The sequence below is a fragment of the Pseudorca crassidens genome, chromosome 5 (assembly GCF_039906515.1).
Source record: "Pseudorca crassidens isolate mPseCra1 chromosome 5, mPseCra1.hap1, whole genome shotgun sequence".
In the NCBI taxonomy this organism is placed as follows: Eukaryota; Metazoa; Chordata; class Mammalia; order Artiodactyla; family Delphinidae; genus Pseudorca; species Pseudorca crassidens.
The window spans coordinates 122405389-122419554 of NC_090300.1; the positions used below are offsets into that span (position 1 = coordinate 122405389).

A 14166-nucleotide genomic window follows, 5' to 3' on the forward strand; every position below is an offset into this window, starting at 1 on the left:
GCCCTTTATTCCTAATTGTAAGATTGTTTTCAATCAGGAATGGAGGCTGGATTTTTTTCAAATTCTTCTTTAGTATACATTCATATTTTCATGTGATTTTTTGTTTCTTTAGCCTGTTAATATGATGGATTATATTGATTTTGGAATATTGAACTAGACTTGCATCCCTGGAATACATCTCAACTGTCGTAGTGTATAATTCCTTTTATATATTGCTGAATTTTATCTGCTAATATTTTTTTAAGAATTTTTAAGTCCATTTTCTTAAGGGATATTGGTCTATACTTCTTTTTTCTACTGTCTCTGTCTGGGTTTATTATCAAAAAGATATTAGTTTTATAAAATAAATTAGGAATTGTTCCCTTTTCTATTCTCTAAAAAAATATGTATAATTTGCATTAAATCTGTTTAAATATTTGTTAGAATTATTCAATGTAACTGTCTAAGCCTGGAGATTTCTTTTTGAGGGAGTTTTTAAATTATAAAGTCAATTTTAAAAAATATCTATAGGGCTATTCAAATGATCTAATTTATGAGTTGCGGTAATTTGTGTTTTTGAAGAAATGGTCCATTTTATCTAACTTGTCTAGGTTCTGTGTTTAGTGTTTGTAGCTTTCCATTATTGTTTTTTGTCTGCAAGGGTCTATAGTGACATATCCCGTTTCATTACAGAAATTGGTAATTTGTGCCTTCTCTCTTTTTTAGTTGCCAGTCTTGCAGGAGATTTGCCAAGTTATCTTCTGTTATATTTCCCTTATTGGTTTCTAGTTTGATTCCATTTTGTTCAGAAAACACACTCTGTATGATTCCACTTACTTCTAATTTGTGCACATTTGCTTTATGGACCAGGATATGGCCTATCTTGGAATATGTTTTGGGGCACTTGAAAAGAATGTATATTCTGCTATTGTTGGATCGTATGCTGTAAAAATGTCAGTTAGATCCTGTTGGTTGATGATGATGACTCTATATCTGTGCTAATTTTCTGTGTAGTTATTCTATCAATTGTTGAGAGAGGTGCATTGAAGTTTACAACTATAACCATGGATTTGTCTGTTTTTCTTGTCTATTACCAGTTTTCACACTATACAGTTAACAGCTCTTTTGCTTGGTGTATACACATTCAGGGTTGTTATGCCTTCTAGTTGGACTGTCTTTTTTATTTTTTAATCATTTTATGATGTTTGTCTCTGAGAATTTGCTTTGAAGTCTCTTTTATTTGATATTAATATCACTTTCTTTGATTAATGTTTGCATGATATATGTAGTTTCCATCATTCTACTTTCAACCTGTGTATATTATTGTGTTTGAATTGAGTTCCTTGTAGAGAGCATATAATTGAGACATGATTTTTTTTTTTTTTTTTTTTTTTTTTTTGCATTACGCGGGCCTCTCACAGCTGTGGCCTCTCCCGTTGCGGAGCACAGGCTCCGGACGCGCAGGCTCAGCGGCCATGGCTCACGGGCCTAGCTGCTCCGTGGTATGTGGGATCTTCCTGGACCGGGGCACGAACCCGTGTCCCCTGCATTGGCAGGCAGACTCTCAACCACTGCGCCACCAGGGAAGCCCGAGCCATGATTTTGTTTTTCACTCTACTGTGCAGGTCTCTGCACTTTAATTAGTATATTCAGACAATTTACATTTAATTTAGTTATTGATATGTTATGGTTTAAGTCTGCCATTTTATTCTTTGTTTTCTGTATTTTCTCTCTGTTTTTCATTTCTCCTACCTTGCTGTGGGTTACTTGAACAATTTTTAGAATTTTGACTTACCTAGTATTTTCCAGTGTAGTTTTTTTTTAGTAGTTGCTTTATATATTAAATTATATATACTGATGTCTTCATTTTGCCAATTCAGGCGAAGTATGTAAACTTTACGTCCTTTTTTTGTACCTTTATCCTTATCCATTTATGATATAATTTTCTTAAATATTTCCTCTACATAAATTTAGAATCGCATCAGATAGTGCTAAATTTTTATTTTCACCATCGACCATAATTTAGCGAACTCCAGAGAAGGAAAGTCTATTATTTTTACTCATTTTATCCTACTGAATTCTTTCTTCTTTTCTGAAGTTGTTCCAAGGTTCTTCTTTTATCATTTCCTTTCTGTTTAGACAACTTCCTTAGCCATTCTTTTAGGGTAGGTTTACTGTTGAAAATTATCTTAGTGTCTGTCAGATACTGTTTTGATTTCCCCTTCATTCCTGGAGGATATTTTCCATAGATATCGGATCCTGGGTTAACAGTGCTTTTCTTTCAGCCTTTAAAAATGTTGTGCCCCTTCCTTCTGGCCACCATAGTTTCTGACGAGACACTCACTTGTCAGAATTGTTTTTCCCCTATAGGTAAGGTTATGTTTTTCTCTTGTTGCTCTCAAGATTTTTTTCTTTAGTTTTCAGAAGTTTGACTAAGATGTGTTTTGGTGTGGATTTCTTTGGGTATTTCCTGCTTGTGGTTTGCTTAACTTCTTGAATCTGTATGCCTTCTGCTAAATTTGGAGAGTTTCCAGTCATTATTTCTTTGAGCATGTTTTATAACTTGCCCTTTTTATCCTTTCTTTCTGGGATTCCAGTGGCATAAATATTTTATCTTTTCTTATAGTTCCATAGTTGCATAAGTCTCCATTACCTTATTTTTTTTTTAAGCATATTTTCTTTGTGTGGTTCAGTTTGGGTAATTTCTATTGTTCTAGCTTTCAGTTCACTGATTCTTTCCTTTGCCCCCTCCATTTTTTTAATTAGTTATTGTATTTTCTACTTATAAAATTTCCATCTGGTTATTTTTTATATCTTCTATTTCTTTGCTAAGACTTTTAATTTTTTTAAATTTATTTCAACCATGTTCATAATTACTCATTGAAGCACTTTTGTGATGGCTGCTTTAAAATCTTTGTGAGGTAACTGTGATATCTCTATCATCTTGGTGTTCACATGCATTGATTGTCTTTTTACATTAAGTTTGAGATCTTCTTGCTTCTCTGCATGAAAAATTATTCTCAGTTGAAACCTGGACATTTGGGTATTATGTTATGAGACTCTGGATCTTATTTAAACCTTCTGGTTTAGCTAGCTTCCTCTGACACTAATCCAGCAGGAAAAGGGGGAGTACAGCCTTGTCACTGCCAGGTGTATGTAGATGTACAGGCTTCCCCCTTGTGGCCACCACTGACACCTGACTGGGAGGGCTCCTTGTTACTGCAAGGAAGGGCTCAGAGTTCCTCTTCCCCAGCAGGCCTCCACTGATACCTTCCCGGCTGGGAGGGGTTGGAGTGGTTTGCTACTGCTCCCTTCATGGCCTTTGCTGGTTTACAGGTTGAGGGATAATGGGGTTGTCTTATGACTACTGGGAAGTTTCTAATGTCCTGACTCTCCACTAGGCCTCCTTTGTCTGACACCACTTTAGTGGGAGGAAGAAGCTTGCCTCATTACTTTTGGGTTGGAGTGGGTGTTCAGCTTCGCCATGAAGTTTCCACTGAAGCTGCATTTGGGAAGGAGGGCCCTTGTTATCCCCTGACAAGGACGAAAGAACCAATTTCCTACTCAGACTTTCCTACACTGCCCTGGGGCTGGGGAGAGCAGGTTGGGGCATTTTGTTCTAGCCTAGCAAGGGTGGCACTAGGCTCCCCACTCTGTCTTTGCAGGTATGTGGTGCGTGTTTGTGTGGTGTTGACTGGAGCAAAGTGTTACTGTCCCCGTGTTTTCCATCTTTCTAGCCTGCTGCTTTCCTGGTGTTTGGCTACTTCTTCAGATCCAAGTTTTGGATATATGAGGCAAAATTAAAATGCAGGGAACTCACCACCATGTTGTTCCTTGGGTCCTAGAGTCCCTAATTGGACTGTCTTCTCTCCATCTTTCAGAGTCTCCTTACCTTTGTTTTATATACAATGTCCAGGTTTTTTTCATTGTACTTAGCAGGAAGATTTAGGAAAAACTACATCTACTCCATCTCCCTGGAAGTGAACATCTGCCATGTCCATTTTTTGTTTTTAATTGGCAAGGCAATATATAATTTTCAAATTAGGTTCTTTAAGTAATCAAACAGAACTATGAAAAGCTTATAATTGTATTTTGTATTAAAAAGAGAAAATTTAAAATAGCAAAATGACAGAAAGCGTCTCTATCTGTAAGCTATTTTTTATATCCATTTCACTTCCACTTTCTAATTCCTATCACTTTTTTTCTTGACTAGCAATAAATGCTCGTTTAGGACCTACAACCCTTCTCTTTAGATGTGAGCTTTTCTCACTTAAAAGTTCTTACTGAATGAGTCCCACATGGGGGCATATCCATTTGATTCATTGCTGTTCCCCTATGTCTACCAGAAGGCCTGGCCACATACTACTACTTAATAATATCTACTGAATAAGTGAATGAGAACTCAAAATTTAATTTTTTTCTTTCTGTGAGAGCTTATCTACTTTCCTCTTACTGTGCTGAAGCATGGGGCATATGTGTGTGCCATGCTCAATTCTCCACCAAGCACTCTAAGGCTTAGGACATTAGCAAAATTTGTCCAGAATTTTGCAATCAAGAAAAAAGCATTTTTAATTTCAGTACATATGTAAGTTTTGTTTTATGGTTTACAATTGTTTGTATTCTGAATTACAAATGGAGAGGACACCAGGATGTTTCCCACGCATGTGTGTGTACACATTCACTCCTACCATTCCTCAAGAAAGCGACCCAAGGACCATGACTCAGAAAAGACTGTAGACCTTTTCCAGGATATTTCCTTGGTCCCTGATTTTTTTTTTTTTTTTGATGGTTTTCTTTTATTAAGCAAGTCATGGTTTGATTATTTTTTTGAATTTTTGTCAGGTATTGTGCAGTGTGTGTGTGTGTGTGTGTGTGTGTGTCTATACATGGAGGAGGGATAACATTAGTCCATAATTTTGTAAGGCACTGAATATAATTGAAAAACTTTTGGTAACATAGTTATAAAGATTCCCTCATTGTTGAAAAATTGAAACATTTTTAAATGCAGATAGGAGAACATGATTCTTTTTAGTACTACTGAGTATATTTGGCTTAAATACTTATAAGACTTGCTTTACCGCTTGGCTTTAGATTCTGCTTAAGGAAATGGTGAAAGATTTAACTCACTGTACTTTTGTTAGAAGGTATGGAAATGTTTGTCCACTGGAACTTTCGTCGTCTGCTAGAATGGCAATTCATTCAGCAGAGGGAACCATTTCATTTTAATGCCTAAGAGCTGTTGATATATTTCCTGCATCTTTCAAAGGCATCTTTCATGCCACACAGGAAAACTGTAGCTTGTGAAGGAACAGAAAGATCACTTCTTACATGAGTCAATCTCAGCAAAGTTGCACAGCAGCTGTGCTAGGTACTGATGAGGATTACCACAGGACCCAGTTGCAGGGGTTTGTGTGGTTGAGGAGACAGCTGGCTCCCTCGGGGGACCACTTTGAAGGAGATTGCAGCAATAATGCATCCCCACTGTTGCTAGTGGATATTGTGGCCATGTAGTACAAAACTGGTGCCAGATAAAATCAGAAAGTAATAAAAAGCAAGACGAAACTCAGAGATTTTAAATCTTAATGTGAGGGACTAAAACAAATGTCCTGGGCTTGTTGCATTCACTCATAAGGAAAAGGAGACAGAGGAAGGGATGCCTTTAAACTCAGAAAACTTACAGAGACTTCAGTCTTTTCATTTGAGAACCATTTGGGTGTGTTGTGACATAAAGTTGCAGAGTAGGCATGTTCAGACCTTTATTTGCTACATTTAGTAGGAAAGATTCTCCGCCCCCCCGCCCCCTCCCCCTTTAACTACAAGAAGCCAGAGTTTTCCGTGCAACTGAAGCAGGCATTGCAAGAATCAGATTCACTTTGGACGACTCTTCACATTCCAAGTCATCATTGCATTAGGCAGCACAATTCCATCTCTGGTTGATGGGCAGAAAAAGTGGGCAGCTTGCCAGGTAGACGTTTCCATGACTCCCAGCCCCCAAAGGTGATGCGTTTTTCAGCTAATTCAATGAAGAGTGGGCTGAACTTTGGGTCTAAACGAGACAATAGCTGCCTTCGCAGTATCAGCAGAATGGGTGATGGGAACGCACTCTACATTTGGCAGAGAATCATGTGACCTTACGACTGAGATTTTGTGATGGTGCCAACGGAGACTTGGAAAGCAGCAACCGTCCTGACTTTTTTCTTCTTTTTTAGCATGGCTCAGAAAATGGTGGATCTTAGTACTTGACTTTAGCCAGACTCAGCAAGAGACTGAGCTTTGCAGCACAACTTCGCCTTTATTCTGGGTTTTTGGCAGGCCACCAGGAGGCTGTCCCTTTCACGCCTGATAAATTCTGCTGCTTATCTCTAAATAGGGGAAAAAAAAGAAAGAACATATAAACAGAATATTGAGGCATAACAAGTGAATCCTAAAATTGTATGTGCTTTTTGTTTTTTGCTTTTTCTTACTGCTGATTTTTTTTTTTTTAATGTTAATACCCTTTCTGCTTGCTGAAGAATCCAAGTAGTTTTGTTTTGTTGTTGTTGTTGTTGGTTTATAATGAACAGGCATTTGAACTGGGCAAACAGGACGACAGCAGCAGTGAGCATGAGATCATTGCTGCAGTGTAGCAAACTGGCACCCTGCCTTCTCACCCTTTTGGTTCAGGAGACAAACGTGTGCAATCCTCATTTCTAAAGTCAGCACAGCCTGGAAGGATTCCTGGTCTCTCCCACCTTCTACCATTCTGCTGCCAGGGACGGCAAGGATTGGTGCAGCTTCTGCGCAGTGCTTTGTGCCTGGAATACCGAGAAGGAAGAAAAAGAAGACAAGCACCCTGGTCCTTTTTTCCAAGAAATAACAGGATCCATGAAGAAAAAATAATCTGAGTTTGTCTTACTCCATGCAACAGTGCTGAAAAAAAAAAAGAGAGAGAGAGACGCTACTGCTCAAAAACAAAAACAAACAAACAAAAATCCAAACCAAAACAAACCAAAAAAAAAAAAAAAGCAAACATTGGCTTGTATAACTACAGAGACATCGCGCTTTGTAAAGCAGCTTTGTAAGGCAGCATAAGCAAATGAGCCTTCTTTATATGTATATTTCAAAAATATGGCATAATAAGCAATATATTGCACTTGGTGAAATCGCACCTTTCATATCAGGTATAACTTTTTTTGTTGTTTCTTTTTAAGTCTACTGTTATATAAAAGGGGATACTTGAACTTTCAGTTTACTCTTTTATAGCTCATCACCCACCTTACTCTTATTAACTTTTTCCTTTTGCTCTCTTGCTCTAATCCTGACTAGAATAGAAACTTTAGTAAAAATAGAAAAATCTCTATGAAAAAGACGATACCTGTTTTTATTTTTGTTATACATAGAAGTTTTGAAAAAACATTAACATGTTATCTGTGCTTTTTGTGTACAGTATTAGTTTTTGCTGTCTAAGAAGAGTGAGTGTTTAGCCCTAGTTGGTAAAGAAACTAAATCTTTCATGTGCTGTGACTCATAATTTGAAATGTGAGAGAAGAAACTTTTTGAACTTCTAGAAAAGGGTTGTATTAGAATATGTATTAAACTTCTCTGATAACTGAAATTTAGTTTAGGGGAAGTTATATTTAAATTACTCACCAGGATTTCAGTATACCAGAAAAAGGGATGAAAAGATCATTTTCTCAGTTGCTAAGTAGAAAAAAGCTTTTTCCACAATAATACTGACTTTTAAAATATATTTTAAAGAAGAATTTGTCTTACAGCTGTTACTGAGAGCGTTGGAAAAATCCATTAAGTATTTTAGTGGAGAAAGTACATATAAACTTATATGTTTAAAGCAATGTTTTGGCTTAGCAGATAAATGCATTGCACTCTAATTATTTTGTCTGTTTGTAGAAGTAAATTGCTGAGCAGTTTAAGCATTTTATTATAAAAACCCAGTTTTGCCTGGTTCAGTGGGAAAGGATTAACTGATATATTGCACCTATTTTAATTTTTATTAAAACTGTTTCTAAACACGTTTAAAAATTGTTAAAGAGAGAAAATGCTTTTGAAATATACAGCTTATATAAATAAAGACTATAATTTGCATGTTAAGAATTGATACTATATTTTCCATGAAAAGAATAAACTTTAAGCAAACTGTTGTGCTTTAAAATCGTATTTTATTATAATAAAAATATATAGGGTATACAGTGAAAAATACTATAGAACCGATGAATTCTACCTTCTTATTTGTTATTCTACAAAGAATTGTGGGAAATTACAAATACCCTATATACTGATAACATTCAAGTAAAACGTTTTATTAAGTTTATTGGTGATTGTTCACTAATTATTTAAAAAGTAGCTCTTGTTCCTTTATGCTGCCTCAGCTAATGGAACATCAACTTTCACAGGCTTAATTAACATTTATAAACCTGTTTTCATGTTTCAAGATCCTTTAGTTGAAAAACATTATTTTAAATGTTATTTTTAGGAGCCATTAATCTCTACACTCTTAATTATCTTATTAAGCTCCATGCCAAATCCAAATCTCTTTTCAGCTTTCACTAGTTCATTGTGCAAAACCTAGTCCCTTCTTTAACAGCCATGCCTCCTTTCACTTTCAAAACTGTTACTGTGAAAACAACACCAACCAAAATGAACGCATAAATGCAAACTATGAAACCACATTATATGTCATATGAGTAGCCTTGGGTGGGGCTCCATGAGTCTTCCAAGCCTTTAAAAAAATACATTAAAAGGTTTTGCCCATTTTGATATTGTGTTTTCTTCTCGATCGTCTACCTTCATTCCCACCATCCACCCAGATGCTCCTCCTAAACAGCAGTTGTCTGATATTTCTCCCTTTGTGGTTGTTTTAGGGAAAAACTTAAAATGGATATGAGAAGTGAAGAAAGTGATCATAGGAGAAAATCATCTCAGGTAAAAATAAAAAGCAAAAGAGCAATTAATGTTTAAATCTTTTAAAGAAAAAATAATTTTGACTGTGTTTAGTTATAAGAATTTGTTTCATACTCTTTATGGATCTAGCTGTTGGAACTGTCACTGATGGTTTAAGGATTTATAATATTACCTACTTTTGTGAAAAATTTTTCTCTCAGTTTGTGATCAATGTACAGTTCGGTTCCCTCTGAATATAGATCTATATATCCATTCCTATAACATAGGTGAAATACAGTTGAATAGAAAGTAATTTAGGAAAAAGAAAAATTATATTTTGTCATTTGTCATACTATAAAAAAGGAAGTGAAATCTAGGGAAAGAGAATAAAGTCATGCTTTTTCTTTTTTATGATCTAATAAGAGAATGAAACCAAAATATACATTCTTATAGTTAAGATGAAATGCAGAACAAATATTGCCTTTTATTTCATGTCTAAATTTATGAATATATGTTGAAATATTTTTACTACATTTGAATTCATGATTATTGACTTTTTTTACTGTAGTTTTTAATAAGTATGGGAATAGTTAGAAAACATAATAGTAAAAATTATATAGACCACATTATCTATAGTTTATAAAAAACATTTTATTTATTTCAAAACATGCAAAAACACTAATTAATTTTTATGTAGTAATATTAGTTTTCACAATGAAGATATAATTAAAAATGCTAAATATTGTGGATATGTGTGAAACGATTAATAATGTACAACTTTTAATTTTGTTGTCCTTGAGCCTGGAATCTTAAAAAACGTGTACATGACTGGCTTTATGTTTACTCTTTGTGTGTTTGCTTATTGTCTGGTGGTTTAAATTTTTTTTTTTTAATAACAATTTATTTTGCCCAACCTGTTGACCAGATGAGAGTTGTATGCAGCCATATAGTATGTTTTGAGTATATCTTTTTTGAACAATAAGTTTAAATATATTGTGTTTAAGAAACAAGATATCCTCTTTTAGGCAATAGACCTGGAGTTTAAATGTTAGCGCGTGGTGGTAGTAATAATGCTATTAATGTGTCATTAATTTTTGTTTTCTGATATTAATTTCTCCAAATATTGTTCATTTCAGTATTATTCCAACTACAGACATATGTACATATGTATATTTAAGAATTTAAATAACTTCCTATGTTCTTTGCCTAATCAATAAAATCTTACTTGTTTTATGAGAAAGTTATATTACCAATTCCTTGAAACCACTAACTGAGGTTTTATAAGAGTTAAAACAAGCAGTCTAACTCTTACACAATTAGCTTAATAGTTAATTTGGTCTTAATTATAGGCTTATAATACTATATTCATGCCTCAAAATTACGTAATTCATACATGCATGTATGGATTCTTTTTTATTTTCTTTTAAAATTCATCATTAATTAGAATAGTCTAATTCCAAAATATTCAACCTGAAAACAAAAGTAATCTGTGAAAACTCTTTCACTATACTATTTTTAAAATTCTCATGTATATAACCTGTATTTAGTGTAGAATATTTATGAAGCCCTTTAAGTGGGAATATGCATACTTAGAGAATTTCAGCATTTAAATACTTATGCTAAGGGATTGATATTATTATTTTGGTCTCCTAACTTCATCATACATTTACAACAAATTCTGCATTATGAGGGAGCCCATGTGAGACGTTGCCCATTGGCATAAACCCGTAGATCCGATCTTGTGGTGAAGTGGACCGCACAAGCTCGCTTCTATGGGTCTGTGTCAGTGTGGTAATCTGACAAAATGCTATACACAATGCAGTTAAATAATATTTCAATCAAACTCCTGTTAAACTCTAGTTGTTTACTTTTGAAGTGACTATACTTTCCTTTGGTTTTCATGTATATATATAGATATATATATAAATCCTCATCTGTCTTAACGAGGCAGGCTTCAGTTGTTGACCACTTGGAAGGGCTCATAGCACAGCCATTGAAGTTTAAATCCAAGTATATTAAATTGCTTAAGAAATTTGAATTTTTTATAGCAAGGTTTGCACCAAGCTCTGAATAGATCCTGTTCAGAAACTTCTGTTCACATTCCAGTGGTTAGTGCAATTCATCAACTTTAATAAGAAAATTAAAGGCTATAACTGGATTTTGTGTCCCTATTGAGCCTAGTTCTCTTTATAAATGAAGCTGAATGATACTGACTTTTAATATTATTAATTGCTGGTGGAATTACTCCATGAGAGATGTCAGAAGACATTTTATATGACCTATGCTGGAAACCCAAGAGGTTAGGGTAGTCCTAGTAGATACATATTAAGTTTATTGGTAAATGTTAGAATATTATATCTACATCCTTGCCAAGTCCTTAGGTATATGGCTGCCATATTTGGAGGAGCTGACTGAAGATATGATAAGGAGTTTGAAGCAACATTGGAAGCTGTGTGCATCCGGGTTGAGGTAGTAGGTTGTATGGTTTAGAGTTACACCCTGGGAGTTAACTGTACAACCTTCTAGCTTTCCTTGGAGCACACTTGAGCCATCGAGGAATTCTTCATCATTTTAATCTAATCGAGCTAATTTCTGTGCAAGAAGGTTATGTGTCATGAGTATTTTAGATAATTAAAATTATCCTTTGTCCGTAAATATTAGATTATTATATTTGCATCTGCTTATAAACTCTGGCAAGATGGTATTTCTGATAGGTTGTTACTCTATGATTAAACATTTTTAAGAATTGGTGAGTAGTGACAAACTGCATTTATATTGCAGCTTTCATCATCCATAGATTCACAAAATTTGGCACTTAATTTTGCAAACTTGTCATTGGTCTTTCTATTTTTATTGGCTACTTAGACACTACAGTTAAAAAAAGAAGTCTGCTAGTGTCAATGACTTTCACAGCACATTGTCTGAGTCTTTCTTATGACACATCACTTTCTCCCTTATGTTATGGCTATCTATGTGCTTGTTTATTTTTTCCATACTAGACTGTAAGCCCCTTGAGGGCAAAGTCCATGCCTTATTTTTCATTGTATCCCCTGCAACGCCTTACACATAATAAGATCTATTTATTTATTGGATGAATGAATGGAGATCTCACCCTGTGATGAGTTTCTATGGAATATTTGAACGAATTACAACAGTGGTCATAAATCTGAGTTTTTTTTAATTTGTCCTAAAACTTACCTAAATTTAATTCACAGAATGCTGTGCAACAGCAACATACTTGACTTGTTTTTTGACTGTGTTGAGTATGTCTACTCGTCATAGACATATGATTTAATTTCAGACTGCTTTTTCTCTAGAATAAAAATAATGGACCAAGTTCATTTTTATTAATAAGTTCATTACAGTTTATAATCTTACATTTTGATTATGTAGATTTCTTTTGACTTTTTAAAGTCCTTGATTTCCAGATGAATGATTTTCCTTTCAGCATGTCTTATAAATCAGCTTTTTGTATACTGTATACTTTCCTTATCTTTTACTTTTAATTTTTCTACAGCTATATCTGTTGAGTAAAACAGGAACAACTAAACCAGAAACGTATTAAGAAATTAATAACAAATAAGTATATGAAGTATAATTTGAGGATTACATTTTTGCTTGCAGGAAAGGCACCTACAATATTCTGTCTGTACAAAGCAAATTGGTCTCTTTGGAGTCCATTAGCTTCGTGCCAACTTTAATGGCAGTGAATGGTGTAATTTATATAGATTGTTTTTCAGTCACAGAATTAAATAGCTGTAGATATTATACCTTATTTAAACTCCCAGCATGAAACATTGAATACATAAGAAAAGGTTTTTAGATACAATTATATGTTAAGAACTATAAGATCCTGGCTATGTGGTGATGAGATTTCTATAGAACACTCTGGCATCCAGATGTCTCAGAATCTAGAATTTACCAACAATGGCAGTGAAGAAGGAACTTTCGAATTACCAAGGGGAAGAACACATGAGCCTTAGAAGGCTTGAATACCAGTGAGTTCAAGCAAAATTATTTGACTGCTATGCAGAAGTTAGAAACTAGTAGTCTCTGAGAAAGAAAAGTCTTTTCAAGGACTAATCAAGAGATAATGAACAAGGGTCAGGTGACATAGACAAGAGAGTGAGAAAAAGAGGGTTAGAAGAAACAGACAACTGAGTGGTAAACAATTACATCTTGTAAATAGTTTAGCCCTTGAGAGCCTAGTTTCCCTTGCATGTGTATGTGTGCATGTGTGTATCCCAATACTCTGTGTACAGATTTGGAGACCAAGTCATGTACACATTGAGGTCCAAATAAAATACTATTTCCAATAAATGCCTGTTTCCATACAGTGCAATAGAGTTAAATATATCGCAGAAGTCAACTATGATGTGCAGTTTAAGGATAATTTTATAAAAATACTATGACAGATGTATAGAATATCTAAAGTGAACTGGTATAAAAGAGTACCTGAAAAGTGACAAAGATGTAGCTATGATCCACTGTGTTAGTCTTGCAGAAATCATAACTCTGAAGGGCAGAGGATAAAATTAGCCTCAATGAAGAAAATAAAGAGAATACTATGTGGGAGAATTATGCTTTCACTAGTGATTAATAGTAAATTTTGCTCTTCCAGGTCCTTTATTTATGTGAAAAAAATGGCAAATGACAAATATATAAACTGACAAGATTATTTTTAAAGAAGCTAAGTTTCAGGACCACTGCTGGTGTCTATATCTAGAAATAGTTAAATTATGACTAAGAAACCATGGAGAAACTTTGTACATTTAGAAAGTTAGCATTCAACTGGAGAGCAACTATGTAGATGGAATAATTCCTTTAAGAATTTTAAGCGGTCAAGTTTTACTCTGTTCCAATGTTTCCACATTTGGTAACAAAGGAAGTGTGAAAATTCAGGAAACAAACACCAGCAAATCATATTTTACTTAACTAATATCTCTTTTGGTATTTTGGGACACTAAACTTAGGTTCATAGTGGCTGATTGACCTTACATGCTTTGTGGAATGAGGCAGGAAGGAGTGAGAGTAGGAAGGAAGGAAGGAAAGAGGGAGAAAGGAAGGAAAAGAAGGAAAGGAAAGGAAAGGAAAACAAACTGCAAAGCAATTGATTGGACCTTACCAGAAAAGTCTAACTTAGTTCATAATAATAGCTCATAATATTATGAACTAAATTGGCCAAAGTAACTATGAGGGAATCAGATAAATCGCTTGGCAATTGGACTGAGTCTTCTTGAAAACAATCCAGCAGTTCATGAACTATGTTATTAGAATAAATGAGTCACTTTCTGTAAATAATCATTTTGT

General features: G+C 34.5%; 1 long non-coding RNA gene across 5 annotated transcripts in view; it reads left to right on the plus strand.

The window, feature by feature from the left end:
* LOC137225334 (uncharacterized) overlaps positions 1 to 14166 on the plus strand; it is a 602240-nt gene that overhangs the window by 417265 nt on the left and 170809 nt on the right. For 4 of the 5 annotated variants that reach the window (XR_010943792.1, XR_010943791.1, XR_010943796.1 and 1 more), the window contains one exon: positions 8838 to 8898. This is a non-coding gene — a long non-coding RNA (uncharacterized lncRNA). Of the gene's footprint in view, positions 1 to 6321; positions 7140 to 8837; positions 8899 to 14166 lie in introns of those variants that run through there. The other variant, XR_010943798.1, reaches the window with a different exon arrangement.